The sequence below is a fragment of the Triturus cristatus genome, chromosome 6 (assembly GCF_964204655.1).
Source record: "Triturus cristatus chromosome 6, aTriCri1.1, whole genome shotgun sequence".
Classification (NCBI taxonomy): domain Eukaryota; kingdom Metazoa; phylum Chordata; class Amphibia; order Caudata; family Salamandridae; genus Triturus; species Triturus cristatus.
In genome coordinates, this window is record NC_140589.1 from 1,896,247,887 (window position 1) to 1,896,272,373 (window position 24,487).

A 24,487-nucleotide genomic window follows, 5' to 3' on the forward strand; every position below is an offset into this window, starting at 1 on the left:
AAAGATATTGTACAAAATAAATTATTAACTAACTATTATAATACTCAAAACAAACTTTAAATAAATTAAAATATATTACATTAACGATATTTTAACATTACGATATTTTTACAGTCGACATTTAAAACTTCGATATTTTGTACAACACTTAAAATCGATATTATTAACATCGATATACATAACATCGATATTTAATACTATAAATATACTAAACTCGATATTTATATAGGTCGGAAAAAAAAGTTTGATATTATGTCTACTTACCGCTGAGGACACATCAGAACATGGGCCGTTATCGGGTCCAGTAAAACATTATTGTTTAGTGGCGCAACCGATGGAAGTGTTAGACAGAGATCCAACACGCATTCTTGTCCGCAGAACAGGCATCGGAGGACAGGCAGAACACAGTCGATCCGGACTGGTCTAAATGATAGGAACCAAAGCTTGCTTAGCTCTTGAAGGCGAGGTGTGCCCAGATAGAGTACCATGCGATTACGGTATCGGCGCTCCAGGAGAATTCTTTCCATCTCCTTGGTGACTGGGACGCCCATTGCGTAGCAGATAAATTACAATCAGGATTCCTACTATTGGGAACTGGATCAGCAGAAGCCCTCCAAAAATGATTCCAAATACAGAGTGTATGAAGTTGGGAATAACTCCGAAGACTGTTTGAAAGGTGGTTAACAGTCCAGAACCTATGGTCTTAAATCAGTGTACTATACGTGTGAAATCAGACCTGTTGAAGCACCGTTGTACAATTTCTGTGAAATGGAAAGGGCAGTTTGTTCGTACTAGTGCCTGCATCTCAGCTGAGGACCTTGCGACCTGAAGATCAAAAGTTTCTTGGGCGGAGGTTAAGGGCACGGTTTTCTGTAAAAGCATGGCTTTCATCCGCTCAGAGTATCTAACCATATAAAGGAAACATTCAATGAAGGCCATAAAGGCACCTCCCTGACTGTATGGGTCGGTGGAAACAATACTTGCCAACAACAAGTAACCCTGGAGTCTACAGTGACAAGTATTGCGATGCCCAGAAGCATCCCACAACAACCTTGATCATTCAGCATCAAGTAACTCCATTTCGAGAGCAACCGGAATACCGGATTAATCACAGCGGCTGAGGACCCTTTCAAAAGACAGGATAAGTTTGCATCTTAACCGTTACAGGCCCCGTGAAGCATGATATCCTGGCATAGGAGAGATCCACTTAAATGAGTTCTCGCAGTTTGTACCACTTAGAAACACTTCCATGCCCCTACTCCTGCATCAAACTCTGTATGGTAATTCACAAGATTCCTTGATGAATTCCTTACCCATTGCTTCATATCTGCCTGTCTGTTGTTGTTCTAGGCAATACTGAAACAGGAAAGTTGTGACCGATAATGTAATATGGCCATGGATTAACCATTCTGTGGAAGGTGACTCTGCCACAGTAAAAGGTAATTGGTCCAGTTTTTCAATACGCAGCATTGTATCTTTTGCTCCGGTTTGTGCCATTGTTATCTGCTTCTTAGTTAGATTGTATGCAGAAAATAGGGACGTACTGTTGATAAATCGCCAAGGCACATAACCAACGCGCAATGATTGCAGTGTCCAGCTTAATAACATAATAGAACGTAGTTGAGATTGTCCGTGTTGTAGTATGAACAGATCCTGTTCTAGTATATCTATAGCAGAAGATACAATGTTGCCCAGTGAATAAATCCTGGATGTTAATGTACTCATACCATTGTCAACTACAGCTAACGCCTTTTCTAGGTTAATTCTATCTATTTCACGGAGTCTCTCAGCGGCTTCTTTTTGAGAGATTTTCCAGATTTCATTATAGACAGTATATAAGAAACATTTCTGACGTGGCTTTGGGGGGGCCCAATAAAAAGTCCCTTAGATCCATGTCTTCTGATAGTAAGGATAAGTGTTGTTTCACCTGTGATAGAGTCAACCTTTTTAGCCAATCGAGGCATAACTTCCCAACTCTGTATGGTGTCACCACCCCCGGATGTTCTCGATGTACATAGCATTGGTCCGTACAATAAAGCAACCTCTTATCTGGCCTATCTAATTTCAAAAGTGGTAATTACTCAAAGTGGACATTTCCCCATGAGACAAAGTCTCAGCACAGAAACTACTTTATGAAACAAAGAGCCCCATTAGTATGGTGGGCGGACTTTGTCTGCCCGCCATACCCTCGGGAAACGGGACCGCCCGCTGAGGGTGTGGTGCTCCCGCACTCCCGATTAGGATGCGCCCGCCACACTGACGGGTTCATGGCGCATCAGCAACATTGCGGTGGGCGGTGCAGAGAGCACCACTCGCCTCAATGCCACAAAGGCAGGTTGTGCGTTTCAAGGCACAACGTGACAGGCACTGCGCGGTGCCTGCCACGTTGTTCATTGAAAAGCAGGGGGATACCATAGGTACCCCCATGTGCACCCCTCACCCCCCAGAGTCCCTGAGGGCCTGCAACGGGCCCCCGGAAGCAGACTCCACATGCCTTTCCATGGCGGCAAATCCGCCACGGAAAGGCATGTTACCGCCAACATTGTAATATGGCTGGCGGTGTCTAACAGACACCGCCACCACATTGAACCCTTAAAGCAGCGGACGGTCTTTCCAACCGCCGCGGACCCACCAGCCATTGTAATATGGCAGGGGGTCTTTGCTGCACGGATGGCGGGTGAATCGCGTCCGCCTGGCTGGCGGTGACTACCACCGGCCTAGCGGGGGCGATCCTCCTGCCATCCTAATGGGGCCCAAAGTCTCGGCACAGAAGCTACTTTCATTCTAGTTATTTTTATTTATCAAAAGCATTTATATTTCTATTTTTTTATATACTTTTTTTGAATGTAAAAAACCCCCAGACCACTATACAGATGCAACGTATTTTTCTCTTGGTCCTGAAGAAGGTGACACAAAATTGTTGTTTTCACCGAAACGTGCATAGACCAGTAATCACACATCTGGGAGCCCTACCTAAGGATTAAACTAAAAGAAGAATCAACCAGAAACAATTAAATGGACTTGTGAATGTCTATTCTGATTTTGACAATTATGACGGAGAGCAACAGCGAGTAGGACCCCATCACAGATGTGTTTTTTATTGTCATTTTTGTGTGGTATGATTGATGGTATGTGTGATGAGAATGAAAGGTGAGAAAGGAAGATGATGGTGTCTTTTGGGGGTTACCAAAACCTGTATCAAAACTGAGAGAACCTAACTTTGATCTTTCTCTTAACTGAAATGTTGACATAAATTTGTCTTTATTTGTAAATATTTTTATGAGCACATGAGTCCAAAACATTCAAAAAAAGTATATAATAATATAGAAATATAAATGTTTTTTATAAATAAAAATAACTAAAATGAAAGTAGTTTCTGTGCTGAGACTTTGTTTCATAAAGTAGTTTCTGTGCTGAGATTTTGGGCACCATTAGCATGGCGGGCGGACTTTGTCCGCTCGCCATAGCCTAGGGAAATGGGACCGCCCACAATGCATGCGACGGTCCCGCAGTTACAATTAGGATGCGCCCGCCACACTGGCGGGTGCATCCCGCATTGTTAACATTGCGGCAGGCGTTGCAGAAAGCACCGCCCGCCACAATGCCAAGAAGGCATGTTGTGCACTTCCATGCACAACATGGCAGGCACCGCGCGGTGCCTGCCATGTTGTGCATGGAACTGCAGGGGGTACCATAGGTACCCCCCATGTGCACCCCCACCCCCAGGATCCCTGGGGGCCTGCTATGGGCCCCCAATGGCAAAAACCGCCTGCCTGTATAATAATATGGATGGCGGTGTCTACCAGACACCGCCACCATATCAAATGCTTTTCCGCCCGGAAGGCAATCGGGCGGATTGCCTACCGGCGGAAAACCGGCGGACAGTCTTCCCGTCCGCTGGGGTCCCCCCCGCCATGGTAATGTGGCGGGGGAAATTGGCAGCGGGCGGAGGTTTTTAGCAGGCGGATCGCCACCGCCATACAGGCGGTGGCGATCCGCCCGCTATTCTAATGGGCCTCTTTGTCTCATGGGGAAATGTCCACTTTGAGTAATTACCACTTTTGAAATTAGATAGGCCAGATAAGATGTTGCTTTATTGTATTTACCCTTTTTCCCCCTCCTCTTAGGCCTCAAATTAACTGGGGGATACCTTTGTGTATACAGGCATAGCGTTGGTCCGGCCTATGGATTCTGAACCCTTCAGTTGTACCGCTGAATATTGATTGACATCTGTTTGTGTTTGTGGGCTAAACTAACCATCCCTTCCAATTGGGGTCTGATTAATTGTACTGTATGACGTCATCTATTGTATCCCCTCCACGTGATGTAAAATTGAAGTGTGATGGTGAGGGAATCCGCGGTGTGTTCAATTCCTTGTTCTTGGGTAGTCCAAGACAGGAAGTCTGTTGCACAGTATCATTCAGAAATATTATCCGCTGTGGAATGAGGCACACTCTAAATAGTGCTCTGTTCCCTGGACTTGCCAATTCTTTAAACCCCAGACTGATTTTATGTCTATAGTGTGCTTCCTTTAGTCAAAACCCTGTTGAGACAGTTGGGAAAAAAAGATGCAGAATAAATCTGTTTGGTGTTAGTTAGCATATTTTTCTGTGCAGATGTAGGTGCAAACTTATAGTAATATGAGGTTGAGTCAGAAGTGTTAAACCCTGACAAATAAGAACATTTCTGTGCAAACGTTTTTGAAGTACCTTTTGGTGGTGTTGGGCAATGTTCCTATTGGTGGTGTGTAAAAACATTTTGTGGGATACTGAATTGGTGTAGAAAGTGATGACCATAATGGTGGTAACAGTATATAGTGTTATAGTCTGATGTGTCTTCTAACATTTCAATGCTTGAAAATGCAGCGGATTGTTCTAAATCAGACTACATATTATTTAGTTTCAAAATCCCAATCGTCAGAAAATGTACTGGAGGTAATTATATCATTTAGAGAAATTTTAAATACATGTGGCATTTTCTAAATTTCAGTGGGACCAAATACATCATAATCAACCTTGTCCCAAACTATATCATCAGGAATTGCAACAGCTGTAATGTTCACGAAGGACAGGTCTCTTTGTTCACGATGAGAAGATGTATGAGGTTTCAGGACCAAGTTCACATTTGATACTGCAGAGCGTTCTGGGAGATAGTTTCCATTCATGGGTAAGCAAAAGACAGTCACTAGTCCAATCAAGTACAGAAAAAAACAGTATTCCAGTTATTATCCAGAGCTGGAATCAAGGTGATACTAGGTAAGACTTTTTCAGAAAAATGAAGAAGTAGAAGTCACAAATGTATTGCTTATGGGAAACTGGAGCTGGTGTTGTTTCAGGTTCACTGGGAACCAGAGAGAAGGTATCAAAGTCAATGAAGTAGCCAGATGCAAGTCAATCTATTTATGGTAGCTCAGCAGGTTTTGTTGAACTGGCAGACATGTCTTGTATAGGTATATTGATGTAAACATTGTTGTTAGGACGAATTGAAATCTTTCATTTGTGTTTGGAAAGTTCTGTTTCAAGAGGAACAAGTTCCATTTCATTGTTAAAAATTCCATCAGTTTGTATTGGTGACTCTTCAAATGTTATGAGTCTTTCTGTCTGAACTTCCTGTATGGTAGTGAGAGGAGAACATCGGCTACCCAGGATCCCACAAGGCCTACTATTCAGTATCGGCCACATAGTGTGGTTTGATCAGATAAAGGGAGACAAATTTCTTTTATTTTTTGCTGGCAAAATGCGGAAGAAATGCTGTTCTTGTTCCTTCGACAGCCAAGACAGGGACTGACTTTCTGTATGATGGCCCAAATTCTTTTTTGTCCTCAATCTTTTCTCTGACCAGATCCCCGACTTTTGGGATACAGGCATGTCTTACAGTGACTGATTTGACTTCCCCAGTGGCGGTGCGTTTTACTTGCATGTTGCTTTGTAGTGCCCAGAATTCATTGAGATCCTGTAAATCAGCCAAACGTTTATTGATGTCAAATGGTTTTTTATTTGCCATGGTGCTTTCACAATCGAGATCAGGTATCCAAATTCTCGTGCCAAAAAGGACCTTGAAAGGAGTGACACGTCCTAGGGAACTTCTTGGCATATTGTTATAGGCTCTTTGGACCCCGTATAAGTGATTGACCCAACTACCACCCAAACCTAATACTCTTGCTGTTAAAGTTTGCTTTAAATATCAGTTTTTCCTCTCCATGACCGAATTTCACTCTGGATGGTATGGGGAGGAGTACCACAATGCAACATCCAAACTTCACATGGCTTCATTGTAAACCCTAGAGCTAAACGTGGGGCCACAGTCAGAATGTAATGTGCCAACTGCATATATCCCTATGAAGACTCGCATATCTTTTATAACAGTTCAAGCGTCAGCCGTGCGCTGAGGCCATACCCATAGGAATTTAGAGCATAAATCCACTGCCACCAAGATATACTTGTAAGCCCCATATGATTGCAGGGGGCGAAAGTGGTCCAAATAGACACAAGTGAGTCATCTGTCTGATATCAGTAATGGTCTTTGCGCTGGACGTGCTACGGTGGAATCCTTCATCTGCTGACATATGTCACACTTCAAAACAAAATTCTTTGTTTCTTTCAATAAAGAAACAGTTGCAGTAATCCCTGCGTGTGCAGAACCTAGACCCTTGTGTGCAACTATAATTAAACCTAATCTGCGAATCCATGTTTGGTATTACTCTATCCCCCACTCCTGGAATGTGAGTATACGGAATGTTATTTGCATCTAACGTGTAGGTGTACTTAAGCGGAAAACCTTTCGGTAAGGCTGTGCTGTTTTTGCGTGAAGCAATGACAGCTACCATTATCTGTCCATCTATTCTCGTTTTTGAACGAGTGATTGCAGCTACAGCAGCAGTTCGTACTGCCCCCTTTGCGGCTTCATCGGCCAATGAATTTCCTTAAAAGGGAACGCCATCACGTTGATGACTCAGAGTATGTATCACAAGAGCTCTTGATAGTTTGGTTTTCAACTCAGCTACCTGTTCCCATAGCATTTTCTGCTTAATTGTGCCACCATTTGAGTCTTTGAACCCATTATGATCCCAGTAATGTAGATACTCATTGTATGACTGGACACAATAAAAAGAGTCACACACAATCAATGTGGGGAATTCTCGATCTGTTTTTTTTTCAGTGCCAGTAACAGGGCTTTTGATTCTGCCAGCTGTTCCATGCAGTCTCCTTGAGGCTGTCGTTTCATACTGCTAGGATGGAACTTGCCTTCTTGCATAAGACCTTTCACAATCACACACATCGCGCTGTATTGCTGTTTACTTCCTACGGCCGGCTCAGCAGATCCATCAGTGTAAATAATGTATTCATACTGCTCTAGAGGCATTATTTCATTCGGGAGAGAATATTCTTGTTCATATTGCAGAAATGCTTGTATTTTAAGTGTACCAAATTTGTAATCTACATATGCTGCAGTGAGAGAATTAGCCCATTGTATCCATCTTGGATGTAAAACTTTAGCATTTGCAATGCTTGCTTTTGTAACAGCCTCTAAGGCCGGTATTGGAGACAATTATTTGTTTACCCTGAGCCAGTGCTCTTTCACTTAATACAGTGGTCTGCACTGCTGTCAGAATTTTTGTTTGTTTGTACAAGTGTGATTTGTATGCTATGGGAACAAGCTCGCCTTCATTGAAGGTTAGGTAAGTATACCCAGTTTGACCCGCTATGACACGGATCACCAAAATTGTGGTGTTTACACGTGTGTGTAGGTATATGGAAGCTATCATGTCAGCTTGTAGGGAACAAAGGATATCTGTGTGTTCCTGTGTCCAATGCCTAACTGAGAAATCAGGTCTTATTAGGTAGTAGAAAGGTTTTACTTTTTCTGCGTAATCCAAAATGTATGTTCTGCCAAAATGTAGATTGTAAATTATTCAGAGATTTAGGAGGTTGGAGCAACGCACACTTTTCTAAAAGGTTAGCTGCCAGGCTTTTCCCTTCACTTGAAAGCTCATATCCTAAAAATAGGACATTGAATGGGCTGTTTTTGATTTTTTAAAGTTGAATTTTTAGCCCTCAGAGGCGAACCCCAAAATTATATAGCTCACCCTTGTCAAGTGATCTTTAAATCATCATCGGTCAGATAAATATCATCTACAGAGGACAATGCCTCTTCATCCAAATTCTGAAGTAACTCTGTTTCCATAGCAGAGAGCAACCTAGGGCTATTCTAATGCCCTTGGGGGAGTTGACAAAATTGACGCTGAGAACCGAGCGCTGAGAATGCTGTGAAATACCTGCTCTCAAGCACTATATTTTGGCAGAAAAATCCATTTGTGATATCTAGTGTGGTTTAGTATTTTTTACGCACAATGTTATTAATTAATGCGGCACTGTGTGCATTCTGTACTGCAAATTTTTTAGTGCATGTGTTCAGATGTCTAAAACTAGATGGTATAAATTATCGGGTTTCATGACGGGAATAAAAGGATTATTCATTGAGGAGGTGCAACTTTCAATTACACCCTGGTATTCAAGTTGATCTAAGAACTCCCTGGCCTGTTTTGTAGCTTCTTGTTTTATTGGGTACCGTCTCTGTGGTGTTGGAGTAATTTCTTCTAGGATTGTATGGTGAAGTGACGCTGCATCGCACCCAACATTGTTGCGATACGGCCCACTCCTGCGCATATATATGTTTTAAGAATATTGGAACGAGGTCAGAAAAAGGCAATAAAATTACAGTTTCTCCCTTTGGGCAATTCATACCAATTTCAGGCCGCCAATCTTTTTCAGCTAAAAGGATGTCATAGCCGTAAGTCAGGTTTTCCCCAAAAGAGACTTTTAATTTTTCTGGGTTTGTCCCCCTCCATTTGGAGTGTTATTTCATGTAAGCTATGCAGGACACTTACACTTGTATCAGGTGTGTCCACCGTGATATACTCATTCAACTTCGCTGTCACCAGAAATTCCATCAAGTTCTGGTGAGCTATTGTTACTTATGCTGTGCTATATAGCATCGTCAGAGTCCATTCCCCTTTAAGAAGTTGAGTTCTCAGAATTCTGGGCAAGTCTAACTTTAAGACCTGCTACTTTCTTCTTTTTGAATAGAGGTTTTGATTTTGGCTTCTCTTCTTTTTTGGAAGTATACTCTGAAGCGAGTTGCATGTCTCTGGACTTCTTGTCAGTGTTCTGACCGTCCTTCCCTCTCTGAGTTTTTTGAAGAACCCCGAAAGGAACGAGAGGAATGTGTATCAGTCTCCTGACACCTGTCAGGGTTTTTAATGTTATCACGATTCCTAAGGTTGTACCTCCTTTTGGAGGGCTCCTGTTGAGGAGACCCACCCATGGATTGTGATCTGTTCTCTCTATTCTTTTGTTTTTTATTGTTATTATCCCATTACTTCTTGAAAGAATCGGGTGCATGCTTGATGTTATCCTTTTCAGGACTACCCATGATTTGAGGTTTTGTTGCCCTAGCTCCCAAACTATCTCTACCTAATTCAGCATAGATGTCTTAGATAATTGTAGGTAATTCACATTCCTGTTGTAAAGGAGTGTAATCCCTCAGGCGTTGGCGTATTGCCCCTGCAGCTGCCTCCCCTTTTATATTTGCTAACATAATAGTTGATACCTGGACAAAACTTCCCAACAATTTCATCCCTAAGTTCACAGCAGGTTCTGCTCCGTACTCATTCTGTATTTGTCTTAATACATATGGTATTACTGCAAACGAAGGGATACCATGTACTCTGGTATATATGGCAGAGAAAACTGTACCCCAAGAGGTACAATCCTGTATCTGGAGAGCTATCCCCATTGGCAAGCAGATTGTTAGCATTCTCTGTTTTTCTTGAAAATGTGTGAAAATACTGCTTTTAACTGTGTTATTTTTCGAGCTATCCAGAATGGCATTTGTTCATGTCTAGTGGGCTTTTTACCCATAACTGAGTGTAGCGTTTGTGGTGTTATTTTAGTTGTAGATCCCTGAATTTGTCCTGCTTGTGTAGCCCTTGCTGGCTGAAGTGTGAGTGTTCTCATCATGAACTGTGTCAGGTTTCTGTAAAGTTTTATTATTTCTTTATGAAGTGGACGTAAGTTTGCTACTGGCATTGTGTCAATGTCTGGATGCGGTGTGTAGGCCACTAGGACTGGCCAAGTCGCCAAGTCGCTCCATCTCTCCCGAGCGGACTGAGTCTCACTTTTTCTTTTGTGTGTGGGAGGGCGCCTTCAAACCAGTTTATGTGCTCCTTGTAGATGAGCGGAACTTCAATGTCATCATACGGACAGTATTCATTTGGTGTTTTATCTTCCCTGTTAGAATGGAATGTATTTGACTGTGCATCTGCTTGTGGGAATTTAACCCATGAATAGAACACCTCTGTTCTGTATGATTCGTGTGCCTCAATCACGAATGTTACTGTCCCACCCCTAGCTGTGACTTCATAGTCTGCTAGTTTGAAAGTAATGGCAGTTCTGACATTTTCTGAAATGTTTATTTCCCCTCCCTAGTAGCAGCACGTTGTGCAAGGTGCAACAGCGTCTTCGTCAGCCATTATTTTGAAGAAGGGGAAGGTTTCAAGGAAACTGAGATAAGGTTTTATGCACAACCAGGGGACTTAAGGTTCCACTCTCAGGACTCAAATTAAACCCTGGGCTTGGAAAGGTAATGCAGAGAGTCTCTTTGAACTATGGTTGGAATGTCCTAGGTATGAGGAGGGGTTGAGGTAATGTGGCAGGACCAAACATAAATGTTCTAAAGAAAGTCACCCAATGTGACATTTGTAACCATGTAGGGCATTGTAAGTGGGAGTACCGTTACAATGCAGATCAGATTGTGATGGAACTCCATGTGTTGGGTGCGGTAGGCCAAATAGAGTCTTCCCCAGTATGTAGATCCCCTATGCCACCTTGAGGGTCCCTAAATCTGGGTTATTACTACCTTCCTTCAGTTCGACACAGATGCAGGAAAGTGTTCCTCATCCCCATCTAAATCCCCGGGTACCCCAGAAGCCGATGATTCCTCACAGAGGTCCAGTCCCTATGATGCTTGAGACCTCCATGGATTTTAATCAGGACCAATAATGGTGCCTGAGGGTGGGAGGAGGAGTGTGTCCTCTGTGCAGTCCTCGAAGTGGATCAGAGTGGAACATATATGGACAGAGAGGTTAATGGACATCCCGTTTCTCCCCTTATTGACATGAGGGTCACTCGTTCAATACTCAGAACAGCTGAGGTCCCCAACCTACCCCTCTTGGGAAAGAAAGTACAAGTTGTAGGTGTTTCCAATAAACAGCACATCAACCAAATCACCGCCCCTGTACCAGTCAAGATAGGCGACATCACAGAGCAACATCAATTTGTGATCTGTGACTTTGTAAACTTGATAGAAACAGGACTTCTCTGCAAACTCAATTGCGTCATTTATTGTACACAGGGTGGGATCGGGATTGAGACCCAAGCAGCTGATGCTGAGTTTAAATTACAGTCTCCAGAACCTGTTGGCAGGTTATATCCTGCCATTACATCAGTGGAACTGCCAGTAAATTTAAGAGAAACAATTAAGGAAGAAGTCTGGGATTTCACAAGGAAAGCAATTGGGTAAATTAAAGATGCTAAGCCTTTAAAGATCACCCTTAGACCCAATGCTGTCTATTTGCAGGCCAGACAATTTGGATCCCTTCTCTCCTTCAATTTTAAGTCTTGCCACTGCTGTGATCAATCTCATTTTCAATAAACTCATAAATACTTGAATCTGCAGTGGTTTCTAAAAATTGGAAACAAGCGCTATTGTTCCCTCAGTTAAAAGAAAATCCTGCCGACACTAAAGTCTGAAGCAGCTTCAGGCCAATATCTCTTCTCCCTACAATTGCTAGAATTTTAGATAAAAGGGTCAACAGGCAGCTATCTCATTTTTTGGAGTCTAACCTCTTTCTACAAGACTCACAATTGGGTTTTCGGGTGGATTACAGCACCAAATATGCCTTACTCAAGGTTTCAGTATTCATCAAAGAAAATCTTGAACAGAGTACTCCAGTCATGGTCATGCTTTTGGATTTGTCTCCGGCGTTGCATACTGTTTCCCGTACTATCTTGTTGGACAGGTTAGAGAAGATTGGAATCAGGCTTTGCTCTGGCTCAACTATTTTTTGAAAGATTGTTCAGCTCTTCATCTAAGCCTTTAGAGTGCGGAGTGCCCCAGAGTTTAGAGCTTAGCCCCATCCTTTTTAATATCTACCTGGAGCCTCTGGCTAAACTTGCGGAGTCCTGGGGGGTGCGGGTGGTCTCCTATGCGGATGACTCCCAGCTCCTCTTGGCCTTTCATTAAAACGCGCCAGTAATTTTGTGCTCTCACACCCATGCTATTGTGGAATGGATGAATGGAAGCTGCCTGAAACTTATTTCTGAAAAAACTGAGATCCGCTTTTTTAGCACCAAGTCTTTTCCAGATGCTAACATTTGGTGGCAATTGGAATTATGTGTTCTTCCCTCCCTGACTCTAGTAGTGAGAAACCTGAGGATAAAATGTTATTCCAATCTCACTTTTGAGCCTCAAGTCAAGTCATTACCCGTCACTTGCTTTGCCACCTTGAGGGCTCTCTGGAGAATGCTCCACCTGATTCCTGAGGATTGTTGGAAAACAATTCTCCATGCCTTGGTCATGTCCAGATTGGACTACGCCAGTAGCGTGTATTTAGGCCTGCCCACTCTCCTAATTCAACGGCTCCAAACTATCCAAATCACCACTGCATGCCTAATCCTCAAAATTCCCCTGTGATTGGTAGTTTCTCATCACCTCTGGCATCTTCATTGGCTCCCTGTTAACAAGAGGATTCAATTTAAGGCTCTCACCTTTGCTTTCAGAGCCTTTACTCATAAAGAGCCTCTTAATCTCAGGTCACGATTGAAGCCCTATTCGCAAACCAGATCCTTAAGATCAAATAAGCTGAACCTGCTCCAAGTCCCTCACATTTACAAAGCAGTAAGAGGTGGGAGTTCTTTCTCATATCTCGCTCTCAGACTATAGAATTCACTGTCTCTTAGTTTGCGGTACAGTCCTTCTGAACCCTGCTTCAGACAGAGCCTTAAGACCCTGCTTTTTGAATCCTGCCTAGCAGGCTAATTGGTCCTTACATTTTTTTCTTGAGCCCTCCTCTGGAGCCGCCACACCTCTTTGGAGGCAGCTATGGGCTCTGCAAATGTAATTTCGTGAATTGGCTCCTGATGACAATCGATTTTGAACTCTTCCTTTGTGGTGAAGCCTGTAATCAGGTTTGACGCACAGTGAGGTCAGTGATCAAGTATCGAAGGATGATCTTTGCATGGAAACCTTCCAGAAGCTCAAAAATTTGCTTTGTAGGGCACCCTCTCTTGGAATGCCAGACTATTCTAAAGATGTTGTTCTTGTTTACCACGAAAGAGGTGGGTGAGCTCTGTTTGTACTAACACAAGCTCATGGAGCACACAAGCTCATGGGGTTAACAAGCACTCAATCAGCTATTTTTCAGCTATTTTTGTCAGGTGGCAACAGTGTTTTCTGGTTGTCTCAAGTCGGTCAGTCAATTAACTTTATTTGATCTTAGGAAATAAGATCATAAAAATACAGTGCATCATAAAATGCATATTCAATAATACATACATTTCCAATAAGTTAAATACAAATAAATGCAAACAAAAAACAAAACTAAAAAAAGAAGCTTAAAACCCTCAATTAGTAAGTACTAAATCCATCCAATTCGTAATATAATGTGCAAAATGCCGAGACGGCCTAAAATAGTACTACAAGGCAATCAATATCATAGTTGTTAAGACCATACATAAGTAGAATGCAAGGGAAAGACATACATAAGAGTCAGGGAGCATTTGGAGGAAAGACAGAGCTGGGCGACATTGCACAAAATTATATTTCCACAGTAGAGGAAGAATAAACTTTTTATGGTCAGACATATAAAATTTACAAAAAAATATAAGGTAGAGATTAGATTGGGGGTAGGTATCATCGCATGGACAAACTGGCAATTCATTAAGTGAGTAAACTCCCGCAGGAAAACCCAGCATGCACAGGATAAGATTTACTCTAAATCGCACCAATACATATCAATGTCGGATGTTTGTAACAAAAAACAGATATGAGTTTACTTCATCAGGAATAGAAGGAAGCCCCAAATATATCGATACCATAGTTTTGTTACAGTTTTGTGCATATATTTCTTTTCCACAATGCATACTGGAACGGGTTTTAATTTCAGCTTTGGAAATTGAGTGGCAGTTGAGTGGGTCATTATAAAGGGATTAAAGACCCAGTACTAACAGTTTTTCTTTTACATTTTGAATCCATGGTATCTTATGAGCCTGATCAAGAGTTAAACAATCCCTAATGATGTTTTAGGTTAAACCCACTGTGTCCCTCCGCCAATTGAATGGCAAAGTAAAACCGGGGCAGGGGATATTAAATCTGAGATATATGGAGCGTTCAACACTTTATGCAGATTAAAATTTGAACAGTTTTTAGAAAGAGATGATAATTTCGTATAAAATCCATATTCTATTTGTTGTAATACATCAACCTTCGTCTTTCCCCATATGTGGCTGATGCAATAGCTTTTGCATAGTATATCTTTTTAATTGGTTCCAGTGGCTTTGTACCTAGTTTTTTCACAAAGGAAAATATGGCCATGATTCTCTTTTCTAGCGCATTACATCTATTCATTATCATATTTGACCTTGTGCCCAAGCTATTAAATAGAACACCCAAATATAAAAAAGTCTTTGTAATTTGTACTCTACGGCAAGAGATAAGAAAATAAGGTGGTCTTCTTGGTCTTTTCCCCATGATTAAAATATAGGTTTTTGCTTTGTTAACCTGGAGATTCAATGAAGCCATAAAGGACACATAATTATCAATAAACTTTTGCAGTGCTAGACCAGTCCTAGCTATCAATATGGCATCATCATGTATAGCAATATGGGGATACGTTTTTTATTTGCCATGGGGACATCAGTTGCGTAGTGAACCATTGCTGATTCCACGCCATCGGGATAAAGAGAAAACAAAAAGGGAGCCAGTACACACTCCTGCCTGACTCCCCTATGAACAGGGAATGATCTAGTGCATTCCCCCTGGCTGCCATATCTAACACACGCAAAAGATTGGGAATATAATTGACATATAAAAGATATTATAACTTCGTACGCACCCATTTCTTTCATGATACTCCATAACTTGCTATGTGAGACACAATTGAACGCTGCAGAGAGATCCATAAATACCATAAACATGTTTCCTTCTCAAGCTTAGGTATACTTAGCTACAATTAAGTTCAGGTTTGAACACTGATCCAAAGTCCCCATCCCTTTTTAAAACCATTTTGTGACGCTATTAAAATATTTATATCAGTGGCCCAATCCTCTAGTCTGTTTAATAACAGGTGGCTCATTAACTTACCTGTACCATCCAAAAGTAAAATGGACCTGTAGTTTTTAGGGAGTGATTTATCACCGTTCTTATATATCAGTAAAATAATTGTCTTCTTCCATAAGACTGGTGGACCCACTACCGTGATTGCGTTAAAAACGTTTGTCAGAAATTTAATCCAGAGGTCTGGGTTTTCAAAAAAGAAGTCCATCTGGGCCAGGAGCTTTAGTATTGCTATATTGCAACAAACCACATTTACCTCTGCCATAGAGAAGATAATAGAGGTATGCAAATCATTGGTCACAACATTAGCAATTAAATGTTACCTTTCCGAAACAGACCCAAATATATTTGTGTAGTGGTCAACTCAAGCATCCTTTCCCACATGTACATCTAGTGATGGCCCTATATCTTGTTTCCAGAATGGGGTATTAATTATATCACCCAAAATTCTTTTGAGTTTTTTTTAGAATGCAGCATGTTGTAATTTATCCCAGGCATCCTTCTTCAGAGCTTTAAGTCTAGACCTCCTACTTTCTTTATATTGGAAGCAGAGATAAGTGACCAATACCTTGTATCTTGGTTTTACCTTTTTTTTTTTACTTTATTTAGCATTGTCATCGGTTTCTCAAACATTCCCATGCAACATGAGTAAATAGCTAGTTAGACAAAAAAAAATGTCATACATGGTTTGCAAGGACGGTCAATATAGAACAGTTATTTCGAGTAGGATTTGCAGAGTAAATTAAATTACTATCATGTCGATATCTGCCTCACGCTCTATTCTTAAGTAGCAATGGTTTACACCATGACATTTCCCACCACATGCATCCATGCATTCCAATACGTAATCTATGACCTGATATGAATACCAGCACAGTGCAAACAAAAGGGGGTCAGCATGTGTGTCGTCACATTTTACCCAATACCTGTAGGTACAATACCTTGTTCTTGCTGTGTGGCAGGGTCAGCTTGCTGCGCATTTAGGTAGTGTCTAAGCGGGCCCATATGTCTTTGGTTCGGGAGGTCGGAGGGGTTGTGACTGCATATAACTCGCTATTTATGGAACAAGAGGCTAGACTAGTCAGCCACCCTTTTTCCGAAGGGTCTTTCCTTCCACCCCAATGTATGGCTACTTCTCTTTTAGCTAATAACAGGCTGATAGCGACAAATCTATGGATCTTCGGGGGAAATTGCGCCACATAACCTAACAAAGCGATTTTAGGTAGGGTATCATTTGCACATTCACCATTTTACTTGTGATGTTTGTGAGAAGTTGGCCTGATATGTAGTGCTCACTATTCTAGTGATCACTGTGTATCATTCCAAACGACCCTCATTGATGATTGGTTGCAAGTCAACCTTATAGACCAGCTATCCTAGTAGCGTGGATACGAGCAGTCTTAGGCTAAACTCTAGAGGGCGTGTTAAGCCAGCTGTTTACCATCACATATACCCCTTGAACACCAAGTGAAAGGACACCACACAAGTTGTTATGAAAATAAAAGGATATTTATTTATAACAAGACTACCCTGGCTCTTTATGAGTCAGGGAGCTAAGCACACTACAAAACTCTTAGGAAAATACTTCAGTTGCACAATTTACACAAATGCCCGAGGGGCACGAGAAACCATCTACACTAACAGTGAAATGCGAATGGTTAGAGTCTGGAGGTACTGATTCTGGAGTGTTCCGATCAGTAGGACTAAACGAAAAAGGAACTGGACACTTGTAGAGCGAACCTGCGATGGAGCACCGAGATGCTCGAGTTACCTAGCCCGGAGGCTGCGGCTGCGTGAAGTTCGGCAAGATGTCGGGAGTCCTCGTGTAGTCTCAGGAGCCTGAAAGAAGAAGTTGCTGGCAGGCGACCAGTGACGATGTTCAGAGCGATCCAAGCCTGGATCGGTGATGAAGGAAACCTGAAAGCAGAGGGGACTCAGTTCTCAACCGCTAGCCAGCGATCGTGTGGGTACCAGGGGGGTACCGGCTGAAGTCACCTCGACCAGGTGAGTGGGTGACGTCGGACTCGGCTGTTCCTCGGACCAGGAGGCGCGGCGGCGACCAGGATGGAGGGCGAGCTGTCCCACGAAGGTGTCTGCTGTCGATGATGCTGGGCCCAGGAAGGGGCAGCGGATCTTGGCAGTGGCAACCCAAGCGGGGGAGTCAAGATGGCGTCGGGAGTGGACCAGGAGGGTCCGTGGTACTCCTCTGTTGAAGGGGAGCAAGAGCCAGTCTGGAGCAACCAGACCGGTGATGCAAATAATCTTGGAGCGTCGTGAAGAGGGCCACAAGCCGGTCGGCAAGTGGTCGGACAACGCTGGGAACAGCAAGAAGCGGAAGGGCCCCCACGCAGATCTCGTGGATGCTGAGGAGACAGACTTCGATGCTGGAGCTGCTCAGGGTTTAGGGCTTCTCAAACCCTAGGTGCACTCACTCGAGGGTCCCTCGGTGGGCGTGCTAGATAAGCGTCGTGCAGGTTCTGAAGATAGCCGGTCCCGCAGGTCTCGTCACACCTACGACTCTCAGCTGGGCTGATGAGGTAGGTAAAAGGTCAGAGATGGCAGGGAACTCGGGTCTCGTCGAGCTGGGCAGTCTTGATCCGTAGGAGACGTACAGCAAACCACAAGCGCTTAGGTGGTGCCTGCTGGTGCAGGGTGGCTACTCCTTAGCCACAAGGGAGAGTCTTCAGAAATAGTCAAGAGTTCCTTTCGTGGAAAGTGGTTCGTGATTCGGAGTTATCCGATTATCTGATTATCCAATTTGGGAAGGGGACTCGCTCCTACCTTTATTCTAAGAAAAGGGGCTGGCCCGTGGCTAGGTTCTACCTATGGGTGGAGCCAGGAGGGGGGTGGTTACACCCCTATCCTTTGTCCGGCTTCGCGCCAGCTCAGGGGCTGGTGTGGCCCCGAAACTGGTTTGAGCCGGGCTATGCACAGTGAGCACCGGGGTGCCACTTGCAATCACCTTCCTTTCAGCCCTGCCTACCTGGGATACACAAACCCTGTCTGGGATGGTGCTAACACCGCCCTCGACAGGAAACCCTTTGTCCAAGCTCCCCTTGCTGGAAGGTCCCCCAGCAGCAGGAGGTCAGACTTGTGTCTGGTGGCAGCATCCATTTTGTGATGCTGAGGCTTGAGTCAACTTTAACCGGGGTTCAAGGTTACTTCCATGTCGTGTCCCTCTAAAAGGGGGGAATGCTAACCCCGTCGCCAGGACTGGCGAGGGGTTCGTATTCCCATTCGTATGACACCTTACTCGACATGTGTAGGTGATGTGATGCCAAAGTTAGCAAATAACCGCAAGGATTATAATGCATTAAAAGTAGTTGGCCCGCGTCACCATGGAACGGCTATTAGGACTTGGTTCCGCAAGCCGTCGACGGGCTCAGCTCGCGCCAGAGCACCGTCCCACATGATTCCCTGCACTCTGCCTTCAGGATTGATAAGGCCTGCTATAGGAGTGACTGATAGGAATCCATGTGTCCATTTTAGGGTTTAGGTGTAGGAATACTACACCTACAGCAACGGGTGATTACACCACGTGGCCCCAGCTGTCGTGCAGCCAGTTGTGTCAGATTTGGGCGGCCATTCCAGGGGTGGCATAATACATGCTTCAGCCCCTGGTAGGCCCTGGGTACACCGATGCCCTGGATACCTGTGGTATGCTGAGACAGGGACTGACAAGGCGGCCCAGTTCCAATTAGTGGATGCACCTAATGTACATGTGTGTTAATTTCGAGAGAGAACAGCTAGGCTGTGGGTCTGATTGGCAGGCCCACAGCCGGAGAAAGTCGTAAACCAATGAAGCAAAAGCAAAAAATCTGGGTGATCATAGGATTGCAGACCCTACTCTCCTACATGACCCCCCCCCAAACTTTGGGACAATAAGCTAACCTTGACCAGGTGAGTCTTCTTGCTCTAAGTGGAAATACCTGGAGAGCCCATCTGCATTGCCATGATCAGTGCCAGGTCTATGCTCCACTGTGAAGTCCATCCCCTGTAGGGAAATGGACCACCTAAGTAGTTTGGGGTTTTCACCCTTCATTTGATTTAGCCACAAGAGGGGCTTATGGTCGGTCTGAATCTTGAAGTGAGTGCCAAACAAGTATGGCCTCAACTTCTTCAGGGCCCAAACCACAGCAAAGGCCTCCCTCTCAATAGCCGACCAATTCTTCTCTCTGGGGGTCAGCCTCCTGCTAATAAAAGCTATGGGCTGGTCATGACCATCAAAATTCAGTTGCGATAGAACAGCTCCCACACCCAGCTCCGAAGCGTCTGTTTGGACAATGAATGGTTTGGAGTAGTCTGGACTCTTTAGGATAGGTGCTGTGCACATGGCCTGCTTTAGGTCATCGAATGCCTTCTGACAGCTTGCTGTCCACTGAACTTTTTTTGGCATCTTTTTACTTGTCAGGTCGTTTAGCGGGGTCACAATGGATCCATAATTTCTGACAAATTTCCGGTAATAACCAGTCAGGCCCAAGAAAGCTCGAACCTGAGTCTGGGTGGTTGGAGGAGCCCAGTCCTGGATGGCCTGTATTTTGCTCTCCAATGGTTGAACCTGGCCTCCACCTACAAGGTGGCCCAGGTATACAACCTGTGTCTGCCCTATCTGGCACTTGGTGGCCTTGATAGTGAGGCCTGCCTTCTGCAGGGCCTCTAACACTTTCCTCAGGTGGACCAGGTGATCCTCCCAGGTGGAGCTAAAGACAGCGATATCGTCCAGATACGCCGCACAGAAGTTGTCCAACCCAGTGAGAACTCGATTCACCAGCCTTTGGAAGGTGGCAGGTGCATTTTTCAAACCAAAGGGCATTACCACGAACTGATAATGCCCACCCGGGGTAGAAAATGCTGTTTTGGGCTTGGCCTCCTCAGCTAACCTGATTTGCCAATACCCAGCTGTCAGGTCAAACGTACTTAAGTAGTTGGCCGAGGCCAACCGGTCGATAAGTTCGTCTGCTCTTGGTATCGGGTGGGCGTCAGTCTTAGTGACCGCATTGAGACCTCTGTAGTCCACGCAAAACCTCATCTCTTTCTTACCGCCCTGGGTGTGAGGTTTCGGCACGAGCACTACGGGACTAGCCCAGGGGCTGTCCGAGGGTTCAATGACTCCCAGCTCCAACATTTTCTGCACCTCTGTCTTGATGCAGTCTCTGACATGATCAGGTTGCCGATAGATTTTACTCTTTACGGGCAGACTGTCCCCAGTGTCGACCTCATGGGTACACCACTTGGTCTGACTGGGTGTCAGAGAGAACATATGTTGAAAGGATTGAAGAACCTGTTTACAATCCTCTTGTTGATGTCCAGAGAGGCTGCCACAAAAGACAACACCATCTACTGATCCATCGTCAGGGTTCTGAGAGAGCAGGTCTGGGAGAGGGTCACTCTCCTCCTCCTGTCCCTCATCTGTGGCCATGAGCAAGCCCATGCCCTCCCTGTCGACATATGCCTTGAGCCTGTTTACATGGAGCACCCTGTGGGGGCTCTGGGGAGTTCCCAGGTCTACCAAGTAGGTGACCTCTCCCTTTTGCTCAATGATCGTGTGGGGCCCAGACCATTTGTCTTTGAGTGCTACTGGGGCCACTGGCTCCAGCACCCACACCTTCTGTCCAGGCTGGTACACAGTCAGGACAGCCTTTTGGTCGTGCCAAGCTTTCTGTAATTCTTGGCTCGCCTACAGGTTTTTAGACGCCTTTTCCATGTACTCCGCCATCCGCGAGCGGAGACCGAGCACATAGTCCACAATGTTTGATGCCGGCTTTCTGAGAGGTCTCTCCCATCCTTCATTTACCAAACAAAGGGGTCCCCTTACAGGATGTCCGAACAGAAGCTCAAAAGGGCTGTAGCCAACCCCCTTCTGCGGGACCTCTCTGTAGGCGAACAAGAGGCAGGGTATCAGGACATCCCATCTCCGCCGAAGCTTTTCAGGTAGTCCGTGAATCATCCCTTTTAGGGTCCTGTTGAATCTCTCAACAAGCCCATTGCATTGTGGGTGATAGGGTGTGGTGAACTTGTAGTTGACACCACATTCCTTCCACATAGCAGTCAGATATCCCGACATGAAGTTTGCACCTCTGTCTGAGACGACCTCCTTAGGGAAGCCCACTCTGGAGAACACTCCAAGTAGGGCCCGTGCCACCACAGGTGCTGTAGTGGTCCTAAGGGGAATAGCTTCGGGATACCTGGTGGCGTGGTCCACCACCACCAGTATAAACTTGTGCCCCGATGCTGTCTGGGGTTCCATTGGTCCGACAATGTCGATCCCCACTCGTTCAAAGGGTACCCCCACCACTGGTAGTGGTATGAGGGGGGCCTTTGTCGTGCCACCTGACTTACCACTGGCTTGGCAAGTGACACAGGAGCGGCAAAACTCCTTCGTATCTTCGGACATGTGGGGCCAGTGAAAGTGTGGAACAATTCTGTCCCAAGTCTTATTCTGGCCTAAGTGACCTGCAAGGGGAATCTCGTGGGCCAAGGTGAGAAGGAAACCTCTCAGAGACAAGGGGATGACCAGCCTCCTGGTCGCACCAGGTTTGGGGTCTCTTGCCTCGGAGTACAGGAGTCCATCGTCCCAGTACACTTTGTGGGTACCTGTGGCGTTCCCTGCAGCCTCAGCAGCGGCCTGCTGTCTGAGGGGTTCAAGTGAGGGGCAGTCTAACTGTGCCTTCCCCAGGTCTTCCCTGGAGGGTCCCCCTGAGCCCAGAAACTCAACCTGACCAGGTTCAAGCTCTTGCGGCTCAGTTTCCCTCAGTTCTTTAAGGTCAGCCTCCTCGGAGACTTGATCCACGACCTGGGGCAAGGGGGAAGGCGAAGCCTTACCCTTACTGCTCCTTTTCTTGGAAGGTGTCTGGTCCGTTCTTCCAGGATCCAGCACCTGTTCAGTGGGGCATCTTTTGGCCTGTGACCTGGTCACAGCAAGGACATGTGCTGGCAAGCCTAACATCTCCATGTGAGTCCTCTGCTCCACTTCTGACCATTGTGACGTTTCCAAATCATTGCCCAACAGACATTCTACGGGGAGGTCTGAACTAACCACAACCTTTTTCGGGCCACTTACCCCTCCCCAGGAGAAATCAACAACTGCCATACTGTGATTGGTAGTGACGTTGCTGGCATTGGTCACTAGGTAACTGGTACCTAGCATGATCTGTCCAGGGTCCACGAAGTTAGGCGTCACCATGGTGACACTGGCACACGTGTCCCTGTAGGCCTGAGCCACTTTTCCATTTATCAAAGGTGTCTGTCTGTATTTGCCCAAAGTATTGGGACTGGCATCAGGGGACATATCCATATCCCCTGTACAGACAAGGACGGCCTGAGTGAGCGTGCCGACTAAGTCGTCACTCCCCTCGGTTCCCAAGGTTAACCCAACTAATGCCTTGGGAGGCGCACTACCACTGCTGACTGTACTAGGGGGCGCAGGTGCCTTAGGGGCTGCAGTGGCAGGAGTTTGCCCTCCTTTCTTGGTGCACTCACTAAACCAGTGAGTCTTACTTTTACAGTATTGGCACCACCTTTTTGACTGGCCTTCTTGAGTCTTCTTCTTCTGTGAAGCCTGACCCCCACCCTCTTTGGTTTGTTGGGGACCTGTCGAAGACTTCTGGTCATTTTGTTCGTTCTTGTTACCCTTTTGGTCTGCTTTCTTCTGACCACCCTGGTTCTGATTCTGGTTCTGCTTGACCCTTGTTCTGACCCATCTGTCTGCCTTCTTTCCCAATTCTTGGGGAGAGGTCAGATCCGAGTCGACAAGGTGCTGATGCAACAATTGGTTCTGACAGTTGTTTAAAATCTGTTCTCGCATGATAAGATTGTACAATCCTGTGTAATCAGTAACCTTGCTACCCAGCAACCAGCCTTCCAAAGCCTTAGTGGCACAATCGACAAAGTCAGCCCAATCCTGAGACTGAATTTTCTGGGTGTCCCGGAACAGCACCCGGTACTGTTCCGTGGTTAAGCCGAACCCATCAATCAGTGTGTTCTTCAGGACTTGGTAGTTGTTAGCATCCTCAGCTCTTGTAGTGAGGAGCTTGTCCCTTCCTTTACCTTCAAAGGAAAGCCACAGTATAGCTGCCCACTGACTTGGGGGGACGCACTGGACAGTGCAGGCCCTCTCCAAGGCAGTTATCCACTTGTGGATGTCGTCCCCTTGCTTAAAGGGGGGCACTATTTTACTCAGGTGTCTAGTGTCTATACCCCTGTCTTTCTCTCTATTGAGAATGCTGCCACCAGTGGGGTCTAACCCACTTAATTTCTGCTCTCGGGCCAAGGCAAGTCTTTCTTTGGCGAGGGCAAGTTCTTCCCGCTCGATCCTCAGATTGACCTCCCGCATCTTCGCTTCATGCTCCCTCCTCTGAGGGGAAGCCATTCCTCTCTGAGAAGGTGCCTGAGAGACATGTGTATGAACCGATCTGCCAGAGCCTCTGGAGAGAGACCTAGCTCGTCCGTTCCCAAGGTTAAGCCTGCTTGAGCGTGGGCCCGGGGCTCCCCCAGTTCCATTCTCATGCCTGCTTAAGTTGGTCCTTGTAAGCCTGCCGACTACCACTGGACCTTTGTCTGCCTCGTCTCCCGATAACTCGTCCTCGTCCTCCTCCTCTGTGTGGAGGTCGAGGTCTGGGTCACCGAGGGTTCCCTCTAAGGGAGGCATGTTCCCATCTGCACTGGGGGGACCTGAGTTAGAGGACCTCCTAGCATCGTACGCCTCTAAGAGACCTATCAGTATTGCGATGGTAGGGTTAGAACCCTGGTTTAGCTTCCTGGAGGCACACAGTTGTCTCATCTCCTTGAAGCTAAGAGTTGCATATCGTGACACGACCTGTGGAGGGTCACTGACCACTAAGGGAGTCCCTGCAGACTCTCCGTGGACCGACATGCTTTTCTAGTGAGGTGTAAGTGTTGCACCTACCTACACTATGGGTTTACCTACTGATACCTTGCTAAGAGTTGTAGTCAGGGTGTGCTAAGCCCTGTTACACTACAACAGCCGGTTCAGTAGAACTCGGAGTATTCTAAGTTAAGTTATATGTACCTGGGTACTTATGTGATCTTTCACTGCGATATTCTTAGGATACGTGTGTGGTAAAACAACAGCAAG